This window comes from Perissodus microlepis, chromosome 5 (assembly GCF_051167445.1).
Source record: "Perissodus microlepis isolate ML-2025 ecotype Zambia chromosome 5, ASM5116744v1, whole genome shotgun sequence".
Taxonomy (NCBI): domain Eukaryota; kingdom Metazoa; phylum Chordata; class Actinopteri; order Cichliformes; family Cichlidae; genus Perissodus; species Perissodus microlepis.
In genome coordinates, this window is record NC_140465.1 from 36,704,447 (window position 1) to 36,721,281 (window position 16,835).

General features: G+C 48.0%; 1 protein-coding gene across 1 annotated transcript in view; it reads right to left on the reverse strand.

Annotated features, from left to right (window-relative positions):
* Nucleotides 1-16,308, reverse strand: part of dag1 (dystroglycan 1) — a 60,761-nt gene extending 44,453 nt beyond the window's left edge. Inside the window, exon 1 of the mRNA XM_084929656.1 lies at nucleotides 15,826-16,308. The gene's annotated coding sequence lies outside the window, so the exon portion shown is untranslated. The remainder of the gene's footprint in view (nucleotides 1-15,825) is intronic.
* Nucleotides 16,309-16,835: the final 527 nt, after the last annotated feature.

Consider the following 16,835-nt stretch of genomic DNA (forward strand, 5'->3'; position numbering starts at 1 on the left):
GGAGCAGGTCTATCAACATCAATGCTTTCACATTCATTGCCGGGCGAGTTTCCCATCACACACCGGGTTAATCTACTGTGACGTCCTGAGCTTCCTGAGGGAGAACAGCAGGAAATGACTGAACCGAGATGTGTGCCAGAATCCATGTCGTTAGTTTTTTTGGCCACATTAAAATCGTAGCTCACCGGCCGCCCGATTCACCAGATCTGTCATTTCTGCCCAAAAGTAATGACCGAGTTGAAGGATCACACGCCCATTGCAGAGGCACAACAGGACTTTAAATGCTCCAGGTGCACGAGGACAGACTTTGAGACCAAAGGTTCGACTAACACTATGAATCCTCGTCTGTCTTTCGAATCAGGAAGAATCTCTTATTTCCCATTTAAAGACCCCGAGCTCAAGCTCACCTATTCTTTACCGCAGGTTGGAACCCTCGCTCGAGTTCGAGCTCAAACATAGCGGCGACGGCCGAGCAGCTGGGCTCTCGAACGATGACTTCCTCAGTTCAAAGACATACGAGCTGGAGCCAGCTGCAATTTGCAGTCATTTGACTTAATTTTTTGGGCGGTGCTCTTTCTTTTCAAGCTTTGAATGATAAGAGAAAGTAGTTTTCTAAAACCTCAGCAGTTTGTTTTTACAGAGCAGAATTCAGGATGTGAATGATGCTCGGCATGTTTGCTGGCAGACTAAATGCAGAGGTCTACTCTCACATTTCAGACACACGAGGTCGTGTCAAATACCTGCTGCTCAAACACAGCCAAAGTTTCTAATAATGACGTCACCTTCAGACAGATTAGCAGTTTTTTTTCTACGCTTGGCTCTGCATGATGTCATCAAGGATGGATATTTGCATGTTTACAAGGTCAGACAGAGGATGAACTGATTGGCTGAATGACCAGGACGGGATAAAGAAGGATTATGTCGAACTATGAATCATGCAAAGTTGCTCTAGAAGAGTCCAAGAAGAAAACACGGAGGTGGAAATGAGTAATTTTAAAATGAGAGTAAATGTGCGGTTGGCGGGTTTGAAATCTGTGCCTTCATTTTGTTTCTACTCTTTCTTCTATTTTGACCCCCCCCCCCCTCGTGTATTTACTTCAGGTGTTTGTGTTTGCAGATTGCCACGTGAGCAACAAAATGAAGCCTTTTTAAATCCAATCCAACTGAGCTGTATGCGTCTCATTTTAATAAAAGGGAAAACCTAATTTCACAAAGAGTTTCTTAACTGTAGGTGACGGCTGCCTGCAGCTTGAAGGAAACAAGTCATAAAACTGCAGAGTGCTTCATAAAACAACGACGTTCACGCTGGCTTCATTCAAAGTTGGCAATTTGTGCCGTCTGCAAAGTTATTGGAGTGTAATTTGGGTTCAGTTACTTATAGTGTGACAGTTTGGAGGATCTGAGATATGGAGTCTTTGCAGCTCGGCTTTCTTTAAGTCCTCTGCACACACAGGGCACGTATCGAGGATTTTACGCCAACCATTTGACTTTGTTTTATGCAAAATCCAGAAAATGAACATTTAGATGATGGCTAAATATATATGATTACCAGCGAAGGCACAAAAATAACAGTAAAACCTCCAAAAAACACACCAGCAATCACCTGGGACATTTCTGGAACCTTCAAAGTGCTTTAAGATCCCAGGAAAAACTAAACTTGAAGGCGCTCTGCCGTCATCTGCTCTGCGTTTAAGTCCTGAGACATCAGGTGGATTTACGGCAGAGCTCCTATTAAAGTTCACCTCAAACCAGGTGTTGAGCCTCTGCAGAGCCGGGCCTGTAATCAGCACAGCTCGGCTGGAATGATATGAATTCTGTTTGAACGTTCAGGATGAGCTCCACAACCCTCACGGCTGCACAGTGAAGCATGCAAACCCCCCCTCAAAGAAACCACACAGACTTTTAAACGTTCTGCTTGTTTGTATGAACCCCTGCTTTTTGCTTGCCATACTTAGCAGATATGTATGCATGAATAAAGTTCTGGCACTTGGAGCAGATCTAATTTTACCAAGTGGAAAGAAAACTAATCAGCATCTGTTTTGCCCTCTTTAATTTAAAAGTAAAGACAAAGACGGGCTGCTCGGCTGCGCCGTGTTTGTTCATAGGGCAGGAAGAGACGGCGAGGATTTTCTCTGAAGTGCAGTAATTCAACCGGAGCGTCCTCTCTCGACTCGTTGTTATTCTGAGATGCTAACACCCTCACTAGCACGGCCAATACATCCATTGTTTGCTCTGTGCTATCGGGATGTACAGGACTGCACTTCAAGAGACCCACTTCAGCCGGCAGAGAGAGAGAGGGGGAGTCATTAGGGCAGGAGCGAGCAGCTATCTCTGCATGCAGCAGTACGTCTGCTGCCGGCAATCCCTCCACACAGACAGCCGATTGTTGGATGTACAACATTCGCTGCTTTACGTGACGCTAAATATCACCGTTATCCTGAGGTCTAAACAGACTCTCACACTCATGTTTCTCCTCTCCAGTTTTATCGTCACCGGCTCCATCCCCCCAGCAACAGCTGTCGTTTACCTCAGTGTAGGAATACCATCCCAGGATAATATTCCTGCAATGGTATGAGAGGGTCTTTTTTGGGTTGTGAGTATCCACCACTGGTGACGCCAGGATACAAAAACACTGAGTCTGAACCTGACGCAGAAACATGTCAGAAGCCGGATGGGCCCGGTTCTGCTCATTTCCTGCTTCGCGTTTTTATTCTTGGACTCTCCTAGACCAGCTTTGCATGAGTCACCATTCAAAATAATCCTTCTTTGGTTTATACTGAGTGTCAGTGCAGGCGTTTTAGCTCCACCTCTTTCAGTCAACTTTCTTCTTGTAGGTGTGTAGAAGGAAACATGTGAAATTTGAATTCATAAATACAGATAACTCTTAAAATTCAGAGCAATCCTTTTAGATACGACATCGTTAACGTGAGCAGTAAAGCGTAAACAATGAACCAATAAATGTGACAGTCGAGACATCTGTGTTATGAGCAAACAGAGTATTTAGACTCTGAATGATTAATAAGTGCCACGATAACTTCACATACTTAAAAGGCTACGCAATGTTATCACCTAGAGTGGGACACTCCTTCCCAAATACGACTGGCTCAGTCTCCGATTCTCTGAACTGGAGGAAACCAAAAGGACGACGAGAAACATCTCATCCTGAACAAAGGTCGTGACTCCAGGCAATTAAAAACAAGTTGAGAAGATGCAGATTGACAGTAAAGGCACCATTTAATGCCAAAATCACATCACATCATGGAAAACAGGTTTCATAAACCCCCTCAACCTTACAAAGAGAGACCATAACCATCTACAAGCAGCTGGACCGCCCTCATCTCCTGTCGGCAGCAGAGATCTAGCACCTTTGTGCTAGATGTGTACAAATCCAGCGCAACTCTTTCCTTTACAGTTTTCTAACTTTCTAAAAGCTCCGACGTGTTGTTTGGTTCACTTTGATTCAAGATGAATAAAAGAGTCTTCGGGTTGCGTCGTCTCTGACTCCGTGCCTCACTTTTGACCTGATCAAGCAGCAGCAGACAGACGTCATCATCATCCTGAACTTTATTCAGGTCTCAACAAATGTGAGAACCCAATAAACCGAGACGCCACCCCCGGTTTATCCCGCCGCTGGCTGCATCTTTTCAGAAAACAGAAATATTTGAGTTTGAACTCCAGCAAAGGTTTCAGCCTCCAATAAAAGTCTTCAGATGATTCTTAGATCTGATAAACTGCTTTAAACTTTCTCTGAAAGTCGGCAGGCGGCGAGATGTGAGGCGTCGATAAGACTCCGCCGCCACATCGCGAACAGCGGGGAGTTTGGGTGTGAGCTCCACCTGCAGTCTGTTTGCCCTTGAAGGCTATCGGCCAATCAGAGTGCAACGCTCTGAAGCGGCAGCGACGTCAACAATACCGTCCTCCTGAGGTCCGCAGCGCTGGAAGGATGCTCAAAGGCAATAATCTGCTCCCTCGTGTAATTTTCCTCGACTCACCCATCCTCCTGCTGTCACCACCTCCACCCATCCTCCACCTCTGTGCTCATTTTCTCTGCCGCTCTCACGCCACGGCTTTCTATTAACCCCATTTCTCTCTCCGTCTCACCCTCTGCCGTGCCTTTCTGCAGTCCTAATAAATCAGCTCATCCCATTACTACATCCACTGTCATTCCCAAATTCCTCCTCCATCCCCGCCGCCCGCCAACAAACACGCCGAGCGCGTGCACCGCCACCGTGGCGTCTCCAGGACGTGAATCATCAGAGCGAGCTGGCAGACGGCAGCGCTCGTCCCCTGAATGACTGCCTGTCATAAAAGACAGATTGACGGATGAATGGGTGGAGAGAATAAACGGCTTGATGGGTGGATGAGTGTGTGGATAGATGGGAGGGTGGGTGGATGAAAAGGAGGGCGAATAACTGGATGAATGGGTGAGTCATGACATCCTGATCCGTTACACAAATCTGCAAATAGGCTCGGAGATGAGCATTCATCCGCCGTGACACATTTCATGTTTACTTCCTGCTGCAGAAATGCGAAGCGCTCCTTTAACAGAGAGCTGGAAGCTTCTGGATGTATCTGAAACTCAATGTCTCTGCAGTCGTCGCCAAATTTATGTTTATCACACAAGTGGATTATCCAGGAAATATCAGGCTTTATTGCAGCGGTGGCGGCGTTCACTGACGGAGACGCGCAAAAGCAGATTGTAAAGAAATCGACGAACCTGATAAAGTTAAAAGACAATTTAGCCAAAAATATTACTGATGAACTTTGAAGCCATTGATTCACTGGTTTCAGACCAACACCTGGTCATTCAGGCTGCCGCCGTGTCACGCACATGTGACGGTGGAACTGCGATGGACGCCGATGTGCAACATTTCTAGTTTTAAAGAGCGACGAGGGTTCGCCTCCCTGGTTAATCCATCCACAGGTCAGATCCATAATCTTCTCCAGCGTGTCCTGGGTCTGCCCTTAGGGTCCCAGTTGGACATCCCCGAAACGACCCACCTGGGAGGTCCTGCTGACCCACCACAGCTGGATCTGTTTGATGTGGAGCAGGAGCCTCCTCACCTCAGAGGCTGAGCCCAGACGCCCTGCAGAGGAAGCTCATGCTTCTAACTTCGACCTTCTGCTTTTGGTGTCCACCCACAGCTCGTCACAGGTGACCAGTTCTTATACCAGCTAAGAAAAATGACACTGTGTGCTGCTTTAACATCGCAGGGCATCAGGCAGGCTGTGGCACCGTCGTGTACCTCTCATTGTTCAGGTGCATATTTTAAAGCCAGTGTGGACACACCTGTTGGGGTGCAGACTGACACCACAGTCCAGATGTTTAATACAATCTGTGGAAACGGTAGGAATTACCCATCATGCCTGTGACAGGCTGAGCAGTCAGCCCGCGTGAGTTTACCGTTTTATCTTTTAGTTATAATCTTTTCTCAGTGTTTGATACCCATCGGTAGAAAAGCTGGTGGCTGATGTTGGTAACTGCCATCAGGTTTCCTCACATCAGCCTCATTTGTGAATGTTAAAGCTGTTTAATGCGCACTAATGACTGCAGCCTGCACTGCTGTTGTTTGTGCAGCCGAGCTGTGAGAGCTTTTGTTCTCTCTGAGTGTTTTTAACTCCGGTATTGTTGCCAAGAATAAATCTGACTTTACTGTGATTGTTGATCAGAGAGAAGAAGCCATCATCAGGATCTCAGGCTCCGGGAGCTTAATCTGATTATCTGAGAGAAATAATTGAGTCTTAAGCATAATAACCATTAACTGCAGCACTAACGCACTAATAGCAATAATGCTGAAGTGATTATTAAGAACACAACCAGCAACAGATCTCATGAACAGTGAAAAAAATGTTTTTTCAGTTTTCTCTGCTGAGAGTTGAACATTTCCAGGAGTTTGTAGCCAATTAACTGACGTGTTCATCCAAACGTCACTGGAACTGAAGAACTGATCGCCGAACACGCAAACAGACGTTTAAACGCTGCGTCTTCCTCTTTCTTCTCCTCCTGCAAGAATGCATCTCTGCAGTCTGGAGTCTTTACTCCTGCGTGTGTGCATGCATGTATGCAAGTGTGTACACATTTGAATTCACGCCAGTAAAGTCACCTATTCAGAAACCAACTGCACACACACACACACACACACACAGAGGGGCAGGTGTGAAGCCGGCCGGGTGGTGTTTGACTGTTAGATTTAACATGTCAGCTTCTCTCACGTCTCATTTCCTCGGCCGGCTGTATTTGTCTGTCGCTGATGCTTTAAAAGCTCCGGACCAGGTGGAAGGGCCGAGCTGTCTGCCTGAGTCAACAACACACACATGTAAGTACACACACACACGCGCACACACACACCTTTTAAACTAAAGCCAAAATTTGAGGTGCAATCAGACAAATTTAATTGAAGTCAGCGACCTCAATGAAGGAAAATGGTCGCGCTGAGAGTCGCGTTGTGTCATTAGCTCATCATTAATCATGCATCAGTGTGTAATCAGCATCTTACTGCTGTAACTCGCAGAGGTGGAGCTCATTTCTAAATCTTTATTCAGGGATGAGCTAATGATCGTTTCCATTATGGATGACTCTCCTGGTTGTTTGATCAATGAATCCCTGATCGGTGTAGAGCAACACGTCACAGTCAGAGCTTGGCGTGATGCTCTGATGTTGTTTTTAAAATCAAAAAATCCCCCCCCCCAAAAAAAGAGAAATTGTGCGACCGTCCAATGACTGGACGTTTGTTTCCCCTCTCTGCTGATAACTTTGTTTAAAAAAGAAGAAAGAAAAGAGCTGACATTTTAAAAGCAGGCCAGCTCCTTTTGTGTCCAAAATATTAATTTTGTGCAGCTTTCATATTAATACAAAAAAAAATGCTCTGGGAGGGAGTGCAGCAGAAAAAAATGAGCAGCAGAAGAAGCATAAATCCATCAGAGGAAATGTGTTTCCACCGCCGGAGACAAATGTGAAAAATGCTGCTTTTCCTCTTCATGTGTCATTTCTTTGGTTCCCGAGTCTCTTTCACTTTCACACTTGCACCACACTCATTAATTTTTAATAATAAAGCATGCAAATCGTCTCCAAAGCAGCAGCAGCACATGCCTGATAACAGTCTCTTTTTTAACACCACACACGAGATAAGCAAACAAGCGCTTATCTTTTTTTATTTCAGCGCGTTGCTATCACAGACATCGTCAACAAAGTAAAACTGAGTTCATTCAAACATTTGTGTCTGTTTGGCACTTTTATGCCCCCCCAGCTAACGGGCAGTGCTCCATGGCTGAAGCTGAATTCCTGAAGCAACATGTCCACACATGCGAGTCTGTTTCCAGCACCTCACTAAGATCTACTGCACGTCATGAAACAGCAGCCTGAGAATGGAAACCTGACCGATGTCGCTCCAAGAAACAGAAAATCTGAAGATCACCGGCAGAGAAGAAGGAGCAGAAATGAAGAAACGCTTTTACAAACAGGTTTTATTAAACTGAACTTTCATCGTTGGACAGCAGTGCTGGGGAAACATCCACCAGGTGGCGTCCCATCCATGGCTGGGTTGGGTTACAATCCCCTGTTTTCACTGATGTTTTCCAGCCTGAATGAGAAGCTTAAACTCTGATCCTCTGCGATCCGGGCGAGTGGAGACACTAAACTTCTCACGTTTCCCATGAAAGCGTTTCTGATGGCTTCATCTGAAATGGAACATCTTCTAGTTTCTGAACACGTGCCGATTTAGCATGAGGCTAAAACCAGACCGAACACCTGCAGCGCAGGTTGGCGCTGGTTTAACGTCTGGAAGCTTCTGTTTGGACGAGCCAAACTGTAACCCCGACAGTATGAGACTTTCACAGATTACATCTCAAACATTACACATAGTGGGTGTTAACCACAGGGTGCTGAGGTTTTGAGTGTAGACTGTATATAGTAAACATGTGTGGACTGTATAATGTCATATTCTGAATATTGATTTGTAAATACTGGAATATAAAATAAGGGGGTGGGAACAGAAACAGTGTAAACTTCTGCTAAACATTGTGTATTTCATGAAAACTCGATGTTTTTAAGTTTTTCTTTTCTCTGGTTTTCTCAGTTATGTTTACATGTTGGAAATAAAATTATTCCATCCATCCTATGAAAGGATTGGACACCAACCAAATCTGAACTCCAGATGGGTCACCACTGAGGGAAGACAGGTGATGACCCACAAATATTCAATATCATATGAATTCTGAGTCCATGTGCATCTGTCCAGTTAATATTGAAGCATTAACCTTCGGCCTGTGTGGGCTAAAGGTCCGCATCTCCCACACTCTTCTTTCTTTATGGATTTAAAAACTGCTCAACATGAACACGCTGAAACTGTCTGGTATTTCATGTAAGTTGGTGTTTCCTGTTGACATCCAAGCCACCGAGGGCTTGTGTACGATTATTCTTCCAGCCGTTAAGACTTTTCATCAGTATGGACTAGGGCTGGGCGATATATCGAGTTTTTAAAAAATATCGATATATTTTCATACGAGATATAAGATGTGACAATATCCTTTATATCGATATAGTCTATGTTACGTTATAATTATAGTTGTGGAGCCACAAGTTTGCCTGTCTTTCGTCCACTTTTGTCTCTACGCAACGTTACTCGGCCCCGCCTCTCCTTCACTGAACACAACTCCCCCTCCTCCCCCATAGCTTCACCTGCAGGCAGCGACAAGATGGACACGGCAAATCTCCGTTAGCGAGTTGTGGGGCTGGACGGCGTCAACGTGTTAGCGAGCTAACTGCGCTAACGAGCTAACCACGCTAACGACACGGCCTAAAATCCTTTCATTTTCTCAAAAGTTGACAGCGCGCCTTATGTATGAATTCTGGTTGTGCTTACTGACCGCAAACCGATTTTATGTGGAACACGGCGCTCAGCAATCTGTCAAAAAATGTTTTAGTACGACTTTGGTAAGCTACGGAGCTGCAGCGCTTGATGGATTGTCGGAGCATTACGGCTACCGTAGTCTAGAGCCTCGCGGAGTGATACGTACTGTGCTTCAACGTAATATTACTGTATTGTGTGTGTATAAGGACCATAAATGGCACCTGTTAAGAGACGTGGTTACGAAGCGGATTTCAAACTCCAGGCTGTCAGTCAGGCAGTAGAAGTTGGGAACAGAGCAGCTGTGAAACCTGTCTTTGTTATTATGCTCAGCGTCTGTTAGTTTACATTTTGACTGCACAATTATGAGCTTTTTGTTATGCACAAAAACAACATTGTTTTCTTTTATTTATGGAGCATGATTATTGAATAAATGCTGATAATTTATTTTTGAGTAATTTCTTCATGTACATCTATGCTGTATGTAAATAAAAATGCCTGTGTGACATCTGGGACACAGTGTGACTAAGAACTCTCTTTTTGTTCTTAACTTATGGCTTTAAAAAAAATATCGAGATATATATCTTATATCGCCACCCAGCTAAAAAATATCGAGATGTGAATTTTGGGTCATATCGCCCAGCCCTAGTATGGACCCAGAAAAACACCAAATCTATCATGTTTTAGACTTTATTTCAAATCTAACATTTTCTGCTCTGTGAAACAAAAAGCAGCCCCAACCCCAGACGGGTCGACCTGATGGTTACAAAATGCTTGGCCCAGCAAATCAAACGGCACCACCCAGGCTCCGGTCGTTCTATCTGCTCGCTGCTGGAAGCATTTCAGCTAATCAGACTCCATCTCGGCGGTGAAAATCACGCAGCAGCGTGTGGCCGTTGTGTCGACACCGATTTCGAATCACAATTAGGTCCTCTCCCGGCACCGAGGGTTCTGGCACGGCGGAGGAATTCCTCCATGGTTGACCGGACAACTTGAGCGCCATTTGGCTCCATGTCCAGAAGGCTAACCAGCCAAAACAGGGGGGCTAATAAAAGCGCCCACTGATAAGCAGTTAATGCTCCAGAACTAATTACTGAACTGCCACCCTGTTTTCTCTCCTCCCAAATCAGAAGTGTGACATGTGAGCACACACGGGGAGGGGGGGGGACTGGGATATCTGCTGCTGCCACGGCAACCAGGCAAACAGAAGGAAGTAACGAGGAGCTGATTCTGACCTCTGATGTTCACGAGGCACGTCGGCAGCTGATCCAAACGCTCCACAGGTACGAGCGCCGAGGCGGCACTACAAGATCGACGTCTGCCCCCTGCTGAGCTCTAAAATGGATCCATATCAGCAGCTACAGGCCCGAGCGCCGCGCCGAGCATCGCTCATTATGACCGGCTCTGCTTTCCGTCTCCCTCTGCAGCAGCAGCCGATGTCAGATTTGCAAGAAGCTGCCACCGTGCATCCGCAGAGCCGCACGTGCACGTGACAAACAGGCTTCAGGGGACATTTTACTCACCTGTGGACGGCGCCGCTGCCACTCATTTACAAGTAAAGGTCTGAAAGATAAGGCTCATCGATTCCACGCCACACTTTGCTCTATATTTAGATCTCAGCTGTTTTATACAATCGTGCACAGATTTGGGAAGAATCCTGGATTTATCATGAATAAAAAAAGGTAAATGTCTTTGAACTTAAACTGCAAATTGACCGAAAGCAAATAAGAAAAGCAGGAAATGAATGTGAGCTGTGGCAGGATCGTGGAGGGGGATGCAGGGCTTAAGTGAAGCGACTACAGTAACAGAAACAAGATCGTCACTGTGAATTTCCGCTGTAATCGAACTTAAAATTCACCAGCATGGTTTCCAGCCAAGTGTGACCTGACTACGATGTGAGGTAACACCTCCAAACCCGAGGTGGTGGTTGTAGCGTGGGAGGAGGGGTGGCCGCCCCAAGTGAAGGACTTTAAGCATCTACGGCATCTCTGCTGTAGCAATGCGCCATGGCGAAGCGAGAGCAGAGTGCGAAGGCAGTCCTACGCTGATCTATGAGCACGAGCTTTGGGCAGCTCCTCCCCCTGAGAGGGGCGTCCTCCTCATTTAGGACGGTGGAGGATTCTTCCTGTTGCCAGGTCAACACGGCCCTCACTTCAAGCATGTGTGACATTAGTCAGCGAGCATCCGCACAGATGAGCTCGCCGTGGAAGGACAAACGAGTTCTCCTGCCACCATCGCCCCACTGCGGCTCCTCTCTGATGATATTAGTGGCATCAGGATCAATTAATCCTGCAAGCAGGAAATAAAATGTGCTGCGGCCTGAAATGACTTCCAGCCTCTGAACTCCAGCAACTCCAGTGCTGATAATTTAAAGCTGACAGGTGTTGATTGGGGTGTCGATGTGACTCCAAGCGAGCGTTCGGAAATATCCAAAAGTGTTAAGTCAACTCTAATGGCTGTGAACTTTTACAGTCACTGACACAGCACCAATTTCTCACTCTGCGACTGAAATTAACCACAATGATCTTCCGTCCGTGGGAAGAACAGCAGCTGAAGACGGAGGAAACTCCCCATGAGCCCTGACAGACTGACGGGATCTGCATTGAACGCTGTAAGCCCGATGAAGCGCTTACGCCGGATGAAAGCTGCGACTGTTAATGACAAAGGAAGCAGCTAGAGACAAAGCAGCAGGCCTGTTGGGTTGCAGGCCGGTGTCTGAAACCAGCTTCGGCAGCGCTCGGCCGCTTCGCACCCCTCAATCTGCTCGCCAACCGAAGCCCCGTCGTTATCTCAGGCTAAGAATAGCCCTCGCCGTCCCACGCCTCCTAAAGCCCGCGAGGCTCTTTAAACATCTCATGACCATTTTATTTTCGAGTTCTGACAAACGCGCATCGACAAGTGGTGTTCGAGTCGTGGCGAGAGCATGACTCACAGCGACAGAAGGGTAGTCAGCTGTGGGCACAGTAACACTCGGGATGCCTCATCCCCCTATTTTAGCCCACGAGAGCTCAGGAGGAGAGGAGGGAAAGCGCCTAAAGGATCTCAAGCTCATCTCCCGACGTGATAAAGCGGGCTTATTCCACAGCATGCACACGTTTCCTTTACCTTCAACCCAAAGCTTCAAAAATAGAAAAAAATAACCCAATCTTCCCTTTCCTTCTCGTAACCCAAAAGTTTGAAAAGCAGGGAGCCAAAGATTAGACTCATCATCCTGTAGATGCACAAGGCTTTTCATAACACGAGAACTCGATCCTATTTTGGATGATATTGATTTCAGAGATGGGGACTCGCTCAGTCAGAAGAAATGCTGCGAGAGAGGCAGGGAGAGGAGGAAGGGGAGTGTGACTGACTCTGTTTGGCTGAACCATTGCTGCTGTCAGATTTACAGAAACAAAGACAAAAAAATGAGCCTGTAAGGTTTATCTTTGCATAAACGTCCCGTGCACCGCCATGCCGGGCAGCTGCGACGCAGGAGGGGGTCGTAAAGCAGCCAGGAGCTCCTGCAGTGGACGACTTATAAATAAAAATAAGAGATGGCCTCACTCAGAGCTGTTATGAAGGAGAAGCTATCCAGAGAGGCTGAAGCAGGCTGTAAACATGTTTATTCCCCCTGTAAAGTCGGACGTTTTAACACGGGAGTCCACAGAGACTGGCTCGCTGCAGGAGAACATTAGTTTGCACACTGCCTTCATTTCTCTGCTCCAGAGGTTGCCCCTTGGTCTGAAGTTACTCAGCACATTACTGCTTATGTAAGCATGTAAGGGGGGGTAGAGCCCAAAACCCAAAGTGGAATTCCAGGGTTTCCTTTCCAAACCTCAAAGACGGCCCAGCAGGCTTTGTTTCAGTGGGCCAGCACACAGCAGGCCAAACACGAAGCCTGCACCACATCTATTAGGCTCATCATCGCAACGAGCAGCTCCGAGAGGTCATTCAAGCCCGAAGAGCGTCTTTAACAAAGGCTGGGGGGCATTTCAGAGGCGAGAGCAAACGCTCGCCCTTACGGGTCAGCGCAGAGACGTCTACTACAGGACAAGCAGAGAAAATGTGATGAGGAGCAGCCGGAGAGCAGGAAAAGGCATCTTCCCCCGATGCAGACAGAGACGTCAAAACGTTTCTCACCTCGTCGTGCCGCTGCAGCTCTCCGACAAACCGATGACGGCTCAGAGTGCGCGTGGCGTCTCATCAGAAGACGAGACGAGGTTATTTACTGCAGCTGCCGGCAGCACTGATCTGGTTTTTAGAGCTTTTCTCACTCGGGGACAGTTGGGTGAACACGTTTGCCCTTTTTTCACATGTTCACATCTGACTGCGTTTGAAACAACTCAGCACCACAAGTCCACATCTGGACCTAACAAGCAGCAGGTCACTGGCAAAAAACTAACCAAACCCGACAGCAGCCGAATCACTGATAACCCAACCCCAGCAACTCCCCTCCTACATGAGCAACACGGGCAAGCAGCCACACACACCCAAAGGAAAACTGCTGACATAAGCTTCGTGCAGATAAACACGCCTGTGGCGCTCCTTTCAGCCAGGGAGAAACAGTCTGGAGTGCAAATCCCAAACAACCAGAGCCCAGGACCAAAGGAACTACGTTACTCCCACAAAAACTGCATCGGCGTTTCACGGGCATCAGAGACGCCCCGCCCTCCCTCAGCTCTCCTGGGGAGACACGGAGGCGTTCTCAGGCCAGAAACACGGGAACTCCACCCTTCGAAGGTGGAGAACCACGGCCAGCTTCTGCAACTATCTTCACAGATATGTCCACGTTTCTACACACTACTTCATCTTCATGTTTGAAAGAGGAAACAAATCAAGTATTAAACCTGATGAAGTCATGACCCACAGCACCCCCCCCCCCCCCGCTCTCGCTGTAGTCTGCAGAAATCCAACTGAAGCCTTTTCACAGAGAAAACGTTCAATGTTCAATATTCCGACTTTTCTTTGTCCAATACGATCGTGAGCAGGTGTTAAACTGCTAAACAAAACAAGACATCTAAAAATGTGACTGTGAGCTCGGTCAGCATCTAACAGACACGTTTACAGGCTGAAAGTCTGCCGTCATCCACAGTCAGGCCCACCGCAGAACCCATCACCCGCTCACATCAGGAAATGCATTTTGTTTACTAGCATGGCGACGTATCAGTGCATGCCTCATTTTTGTACATCGACTTCTGAAAAATTGATCTGATCATTGCCTAATAAAACGACTTTCATCCACAGTGTCCACAAAACGGCCTCACGTGGAAGGAAAGCAGCAAACGATGGGCACATGCACACTTTCACAGCTGGACGTCAGAGTCAGCGCACACACACACACACACACACACACACACACACACACACACACACACACACACACACACACACACACACACACACACACACAGAGTGAACAAATTAACAGTCCGGTGTAGAAACACACACACTCATCGCCACCATGACGCTGATCAGCTCCGGCTCTCAGACGGAAACAAACATTGTTCTCAGTGTGAAGGATTAAAGTCAGCATGTGTATATAACACACCAGCCCCATCAACACGACGCCTGCTCTCACACACACACACACACACACACACACAGTGTGCTCAGCTGCAGCTCTGGCTGATTTACGTCACTGAAGCCTCGACAGAACAGAAGAGAACAGAATCCATGGTGATGTACTGAGGAGGTATTGATCTACTTCCATTGGTGGTAATAGGAAAACAGGTGGACCTCCAGGCCTGCTCGTGCTTCAGACAGAGAGTAATAGCACCCACGGGACGCTCAAAACCCTCCAAATTACCCATTACTGAACAGCACAGCCCCTTAATTTATTTAGGGCCCGTGAAGCAGAGGGGCCACATTACTCTGGACCAAAAAAAAAAGAAACGATGAAGAAAGCAAGCTGAGAGTGAAGAAGTTTAACAGATAACTGGAGCAGATCAGAGCTGAACAGAGGTCAGCCTGGATCAGCAGAGTGTCTGAAATAAACCCGCTGTGCACCGAGTGCAGAGCCCGCGCCGCTCGGGGTCCAGCAGCGGCACACGGACGCGTTCCTGCTCCGCTGGCGTGAAGCAGCCAATCACGTCCTGTGGTTAAAACCTCTGCACGCCTCACGCAATTCACGAAAACTGCAGCTACCGATCAGCTTGGGCCAGAAGACCGTTCACCGGTGAGAAAATGACGTCATGGAAGCGCCACTTTTTAGATATAAAGCGAAAATATTCAGTTTTCAGGAGGAAATTTCTGCTTTAAAAATGACCGAAATCAGGATTATTTCATAACGACGTGAATATTAACAGACTGATTGATGAGTCCAGCAACACCAACACTGAACCGGAGCAGTGTGTGAGCCCCCCTCACTCCCCCTCCCCCCGCCGTCCCCCGGTCAGAGGAGACGTCCCCGCGCCGCGGCAGACTGTCAAACGTCTCCATGGCGAAGAGGACGTGAGAGGAATGAAGAAGAGTCGGGCGAAAACACCCTGCGGTGCGCACCTTCCTCACCTCTCCCCCCGCTGCTCGCCCCGCAGTCCCGAGGAGCTGCTGATGAGGTGGAGGTTTGCGTCCACGCCGCCCGGCACGTTTTCACGCGCCTGGTGCACTTCGGCCAACTTCCAGCCCAGCAGAGAGAGAGAGAGCCCGGGGAGGGTGCAGGGGAGCCGGCGGGTCAGCGAGCCGCTCAGCCTCCGTCCGAGTGTCCGAGCAACGCTGCCCCTGACTGCCGCGCCGTGTCCGCGTTCCACACATGACGCCTAAAATAAGCCCGACTGTGACCGAGAGGCGTTTTAGAAAGAGGCACCCCCCCCAACCCCCGAATTAAAAAGCACCTGTTCGGTTCTGAAGCCCGAGCCGCGGACACGGAGGACAAGCAGGGCTCCGGGGCGTGCTGGAGCCGACGCGCTCCGAACGCACCGATATTCACACTTAAACACACCGGAAGCACCGGCGGGAAGCCGAGCCGCCGCGCGGTGACGCACAGAGCCGAGAACACACTGACCGTGAGCGCTGCTGCGGGTCCGGGTCCTCCCGACATTAATCCCGCTTCCCTCTCCGCTGCTGCCGCCGCGGTCACACCGGAGCTGGTGGCGGAGGAGGCGACGGGGAGCTCCGGTTACCTCCTTCCTGTTCACTCCGGAGTGCAGCGGACGAACCGGGCCGTGTGTCGCTGTCAGATCTCCAAAGTTGCACACGAAGCAGAGGCGGATGTCCGTAAAGCTCCGAGTGGAACACCGCCGGAGCTGAGGGAGGCACGGCAGCTGGAAAAATCCGAGGAACCGAGAAGAGCTGAGAGCCACCGGAAAAGCACAAGACGGAAATCACACCGCTGTGCGCGGAGCTCAGAAGCCGCAGAGCACCAAACCCGGCGGTAGAAGTTCTGCTGCCACCGCGGGTCTCCGAGTCCCGCACTCCCGACGTCCTCCTCACAAATGTCCGCTACCCAGCCTGAAGGATGAATTTCCACCCGGAGGAGGAGGAGTGAAGAGAGAGGGAGGGAGGGCAGTGTCTCGCATTCTCTGAATTACTCCACCCTCCAAGCTGCCCCCACCCTCCCCTCAGCGCCGCCACCTCTCCACCAGTGGCCTGCGCGCGGGGGCAGCACTTATTATTATTATTCTGTGTTTTATAATTAGTTCTTTAGTTTTCAAGCCAAATGTGTGTGTAACACAAATCTACCAGACAAATACACCAGACAGGAACTGGATTTCAAAATAAAATACAAAATATGAAAGTTTGTTTGCATTTCATTTTTCAAACAGTTATTAATCAGTAAAATTACAAATCAGTCAAAGGGTGAAGTACAACATCCAAATAAATTAAGATCTGCGACTCCAGATTCTAGTGAACTTAATTCAAACATCCAATAGTTAAAAACGTGTGTCACATATCAAATATAGGACAGAACAAGAAAAAATAGAAATGTACAACAAATAAAGCCACAGTCTGATGTCAGGTGTTCAGGAAGTTCGTTTCACACCACAAAGATCTACAAGCTGATTCTGGTTCTCA